This window comes from Meleagris gallopavo, chromosome 6, assembly GCF_000146605.3.
Source record: "Meleagris gallopavo isolate NT-WF06-2002-E0010 breed Aviagen turkey brand Nicholas breeding stock chromosome 6, Turkey_5.1, whole genome shotgun sequence".
Taxonomy (NCBI): Eukaryota; Metazoa; Chordata; class Aves; order Galliformes; family Phasianidae; genus Meleagris; species Meleagris gallopavo.
In genome coordinates, this window is record NC_015016.2 from 32,716,744 (window position 1) to 32,722,808 (window position 6,065).

A 6,065-nucleotide genomic window follows, 5' to 3' on the forward strand; every position below is an offset into this window, starting at 1 on the left:
TTTTTTAAATCTCATTGAGACTGGTCAGGAAGGAGAAAAAGACCAAAGCAAAAGCAGTACATGCAAACTGGTGATTTCTTCATTGCTTTTAATTAAGCTGTAGAGAGCTTTCCAAAACATACACGCGTACTTCATCTGCAAAAAGGTTTTGGTTCTTTCCCCTCCCTCCCCCCTTCACACTCTCACAATTGATGTTTCACCTACTAACATCTGACGGAAAGAAAGGACTCAAAATTCTTAAGTAGTTTCACCGCTAATACCTGAAGATAAAAAGTAAACAAACCTTCATTTTAACAAACAGGGCATACACACTCAAAAACAGCCGAGACAGATTTGTCCTTTTCCTTATCAGTTGCTACAAATCAGGTTATGACTAGATAAAGCTAGCAATGCACAGGTACTGCATTGTGTGCAGCACACTTTTTGACATGTATGCACTCCCAGGACTTAGAGCATTTCTGAAAAAATGTACTTTAACAGCACAGGAGAAGCTCTGGCCAAATTCCTATGTCCAGCGTAGCTTATCAGAGGTGGATCCTGGTAGCGCGACACAGGTCTCATCTGACTACAAATCAAGCTACTAAATCTTTTAGCAGACTGTCACTCGTGTCCTTCTGTTAATGTGAAAAATGTTGTACAGGAGAGCACAACCTTAGCTGGCTGATCTCTCCTGCTAGTACTTGGCAAGACCTCCAATTGCAGCAACTTCATAACCTTCTAGTATTAAAGGGGAGAGCACTGGTCAGTGCTCGCTGCTAAAAATACAGCATGATTTAAACCTGAAAGCAGTGTTAGAGCTTTTGCTGAAGGTTTATGAGTCTGTGTAAACAGCACGTCTACCATAAGGAGCAGTGAAGTCTGTAGAATCCTTGTCTAAAACTGTCCTGGCATTAAAGTTTGCTGTGCAAATATCACATAATACCAGAGACAGCTGAAATCTCCTATTTAGGAATTTATGGAACTTATATGTTTGCAGGCGTCAGAAAGTCCTTTTTATATAGCCCCACTGCTTCACTGTACAATATTAATGCACTCTGCTTGAAAAGCCGTAATAAATTATATTTTTAATGCTCTTACCCTGGCTTTCTTAAGATGCGTACATTCTTGGCAACAATCAATAAATAGGGTAATCATGAGCAGAGGCCAAAGAATTTGCTGAAGTGCTGTTTTGCCATTTTTAATAGATAAAGATCTAACAATACGGACTGCTGTGTCTGTTCATCTCAGGATCAATATATTCTTTGTTTTCGCCAAACCGAGGAAAAAATAAATGATTGTACGATAAATGTTATGCATCAGACACAATGAAATTCCTCTGCCTTCTAACTTTGTGCGTTTAATAGTCTTGGTTGCATTTTGCACTTAGCTTAGCAAATGCAAGAAAAATCTGGATTATAAACATATACCAATTATACAAAAGTAAAGGCTGCTTTAATACAAATGCAAAATTACATACAGCATGTTTTTATTTAAATTAGCAAGCCTGCAGAAAGTGGTCAAAAAAAGGGGTTATATATTTCAGTATGCAAAATTTATAGATTTTTGTCCATTGAAAGTATTTGTAAGGCAAACAAAAGCCATCCATATACAAACACCAGTATTTCTAAACATGTCTTTCCTTGTATAAATGTCTAATTACAGCAAACCAGCCACTGAAAAATATGACACCCAAGTTGTTCATTGTTCAATAATGAATTGTACTTAAGAAAATAAACTGTGAAGATTGACATCATAAATGACTTTTCCAATGTGATATCTCAAGATTTCCACACTCGCTTTAAAAAACAAAACAAAACAAAACAAAACAACTTCCAACTGTTATGGAAATACTGCTGTCCTCCCAAGATTGTACCATCATTCAGAGGAAAGGCGAGAATTTGTTTTGGGGGTTCAGTCTTTATTCTTACAGATTTCTGCATTTCTGAGCCCAACACGTACTCTAAGAATTAACGCATTATATTATTTCTATTTCAATGTAGGAATTTGCTTTAATCAGGACAGCTAGCCTTTACCTTAGCAAAAATCAGACTCCACCCTGTAAAGCAAGATGCTCCACCCAAGCATGAAGCTTACATTTCCCAAATGTGATTTATATCAGAGTTGGGAATATATAGTATTTTAGAATGGAGATTTAATCCTGAAATATAAATGAAGTGGAATCTACAAAAGTATGCTTCCCCCCACAAATATTATAATTCATATTTCTCAAATGCAGAATTAAAAAAGTGTTACCTTTTCTAATATTAGTTTTCATCAGGTGTCCAGAGTGTTTTAAAGGCACTCCTTGCATTTTAGTTCCTGTACTTCCAAGTCTTCCTCTTCCTAATGGGCTCCCATTCTGCTCCAAGCGCGCAATTTTGGCTGGTGGACCCTTCGGATCGCTTACATTGTTAGACATTTCTGAATGTTCTTTCCCCTGAGTTGCCTCGTTCAAATGATCCATACTCAGTCCCGCCTCTAAAGATCACCTGCCATGATTCAAAAAAAATATATGTTGTACACGTGTGCGCATATGTATACGTACACAGCCTGCACATGTACAGAGATGTATATGCATCATAAGCCCATAAGGAAGAACAAATAACTATTTTAAACAAGGCAGAAGATGCCTTTAAAAAAAAAAAAAAACACAACAACAAACTTCTCCAAAAAAAATGACCCCAGTTTACAGAGAAATTACACCATGATCTGATGGAATTATTTTTTAAAAGCCAATTAGAGCACCCCTTTAACAAAACCGTCCCAGATATTCTTATAAATCTGGCAGAGACTAAGACTCATAGAAATGATGACGTTTGTCAAGATACATGCTCCAACACAGCTATTGTTACAAATTGCACAGGAAGATTTGTTATTAATCCTGGGTGGTTTTATTGTGTTACAAAAAACGAGGGGGAGAAACAGAGAGAAAAAAAAAGATTCCAGTGAAACTGTACTTAATCTACTTGATAAAAAATGGATGCACAACAATAGAGAGATTGTTCAAACTTTAGCTGAGGAAGGAACAGATTTATTAGTGAAGTAGAACACTGTCCATTTACAACTTCACTCCCACACTTTAAAAATAAAAATTAGAAGAGAATTTAACATTTAACTTCGGAAAACAGCGGTGAGAAGCGGTTGCTTTGAGTTGCCCGATTGATTTTTTAGGAAAGTTCAACAACTTCCGCAAAGTTTAAGATAAGCATATGAAGAATTCTTAAGGCATTAGGCTTTAACAGTTAAATAGAGCAGGCTCTTATTTTTTATTTTATTTTATTTTTTTAAAACTAAGAGGGAAGAAAGGCAGCATCTCACAAAACACAGTGTTGAAAAAAAAAAAAATCACAATTTCAACAGGACTTTTGAAAGCCTTAAATATAAAAAAATCTCTTGGTGATGTGAAGTTACCTACTCGCATAGATATATGAAACCCAAATTCGGAAGTAATTTCAATAACAAATTACGAAAAGGTGTACGTTAGCTTGCCTGTATTTCCCTTTTCACAAACTTTCAAAACCACAGTCCATGAGTAACAATTCCAGCTAAGTCACTAAAAATCCCCAACGCCTAGAACATAACGGAGTAGGTTTCGAGGATTTTTGCTACTCATCAGAATCTATTTTACCAAGTATAGGGGCCATCAATTGCTGACAAGCAAGACATCTTTCAGGTTATGATTTCATTCATCAATACTGTTATGATTGTCAGGGATTTTACCCTGCCTTTCTCTGACAGAGAAAGGAGTGACTGCGCTGACAATTACGCCATGCGTATAAGATAATCACTAAGGACAGGTGACTAGACATTAATTTATGAACTAGTTTTTACGTTACTGAGTGCAACTACTAATACTGGGGAAGTTCTGTTCAGAAAGACTAGTGTGAATCTGATAATTGCTACTTTCTTTCAGTTGCCTAGTAATTCAGCACGTTTTCTGCACATTTCATCGCAAAGCTATTAAAGCATAAACATCTCGGGAATTTTTCATACGTACTATTCTATGTCATTGGTATATATGGCAATGACAATTCCATAAGTTGTTTTTTCTCATGTGAACACTGCACTGCTTTTCCCGATAGAGCGGAGAAGGAGGTAATATATTAATCCGAACGTTTACAAGCAACCTAAAGAATGCCAGAAAACAGCCAAAGTTTAGAAAATCATTATTTTTACTCGCTCTCTAAGGTGACACACTAAGGTTTCTCATTCATCTCAATCCCATCTGCTTTAGGTCGCATGTCTCATTAATGGGAAACATGCTTATTTTAGCCACTTTGGGAAGAGTATTCCTTTTTTACTGTGTTAACTGCAGTCCAAGGAAAGAATTACAGTCCCAAACCCTTAACATCTTCTTACATTTCTGACGATGCTGACATGCTATAGAACTGCTTTTCTGGTCCTTCTCAAGAAGGAGAGGATTAAAATTAAAAAATAAAAATAAAAGGGGAGGGAGGATAAACAAAACAACAACAAAAAAAAGCTTCACACAAGAAAATCCTCATCACTTTTGGCAACTTCGGAAGTACTCTAATGCACCGAGGCTCTTTGCTACAAAAAGTATCTAGTCATCATGAGTCAGAATCGCACTCCATCATGTACAGTGCATAAAAGTGATAGATCGCCGCTCAGTTACTGCCCTGACTGCAACCCAACCACCAAATGGGTCATTTCACTCGGCCTTGGAATACCCACCCATCGGCATCCTTTCCCCGCTTAGTCATCTTGTAAAAAGCTTTATGTTACAAAGCAAAATTACATGCACATAAAACACCTAATTTACTCATTTAAACTCCATGCCCAAGGCTAAAGTTCACTGAAACCTCAGCGTGGAATAGTGATGAGCACCAACCAGCGGGGCCTGCCCAGGGAGAGGGCTGCAGGGAGCAACTGCTCTCCGCTCCGCTGCCAGGCCGACTGTCCTCGGCTCTCGCATTCAGGCATCTCTCCCAACTACAAGTTCTCAGCACGGGCGTTCGGGGCCGAACACAATTTCGAGGCACAGTTTCCCAGCACCCGGGTGCACCGCGCAATTTCTGAATGGGAGCCGGCCGGGGTCCCCTTTTGTCGCGACGCTATTCTCCCGGTTCTTTTTCTCCTCCCGAACCAGCCCCTCCCATTCGTTTCCCCTCCTCTTCCCTCCCTCCCCCATAAAACCCCATAATCACATTTGAGAGAGGCTCCGCACTTATCCGTTCCATATGGCTCTCGCGATCCAGGCCAAGCTTTCGCTGTGACCTTTTAAAGAGACAAAGAAGCAAAGTACTTATCTAGAAACAGAAACACTGCAGTTTTCGGAGTGAAATTAGCAAAACCGACCCGAAACTCACCACTTCAAAACTTGACAGCATATAAATAACAAAAACAAAGGAGGTTTCCTTTGCAGCCCGAGCTCTTGAGGAGGAAGAAGTTCGAGAGTGATGTTTTCCTAGGTCCCCCCTTTCTGGGGGGCGCGGGGGGCAGCAGACCTGAGGGCTACTTCCCCTAATATTCTTTTTTGTTGTTGTTTTTTTCTCTTGTTTTCTTGTTGCTATTTTCCTTTAGGCGGGGAGGGGCAAAAATAGGTAGCGAGAAACAGAGTAGCCATGAGAAAAAAATGGCAATGGACAAAAAAAAAATAAAAATCTATATTAAATATCTTTTGAGAGAGCGGCGGAGGAAGGAGGTGAAGAGCAATTGATCAGACAAGTGCTCAAAATTCAGAATAATAATAAAAATAAAAATAAAGTAGCAGGTTTAAATGGAGGTGGGAGGTGACTTAAGTCTGGCTGTCCTTTCAAAAATAAAACCAATGCAAGTGAGAGAGGGGGGTATTAGGGGAAAAAAAAAAATCAAAGCAAAAAAAAAAAAAAAGGCAGCTTTTCTATCCAGTGTGAAGAGCAGAAAGTCTACTTCTAGGTTGTCACTTACACTATTATTCTCCAATAGGCACCCAGAGGAGCAGCACACACAGAAGGAGCCCGCTCCCCTCCCCCTCCGCAGAAATACACACCGTAACAGCCCCCAAACTTTCTGCGGAAACCTCAGCCTCGCAGATCGCTACTGGAGATTAAAAAAAAGAAAAAAGAAAGAAAGAAAAGAGGAAA

The 6,065-nt window shown here is 39.0% G+C and overlaps 1 long non-coding RNA gene across 1 annotated transcript; it reads right to left on the reverse strand.

Annotated features, from left to right (window-relative positions):
* Window positions 1-29: 29 nt before the first annotated feature.
* On the reverse strand, window positions 30-6,059 carry LOC104911497. Its single transcript, XR_793947.3, has 4 exons — window positions 5,310-6,059; window positions 5,148-5,217; window positions 3,977-4,106; window positions 30-2,468 (listed from the first exon to the last, which is right to left on the reverse strand). It is a non-coding gene; the product is annotated as an uncharacterized LOC104911497 (long non-coding RNA).
* Window positions 6,060-6,065: the final 6 nt, after the last annotated feature.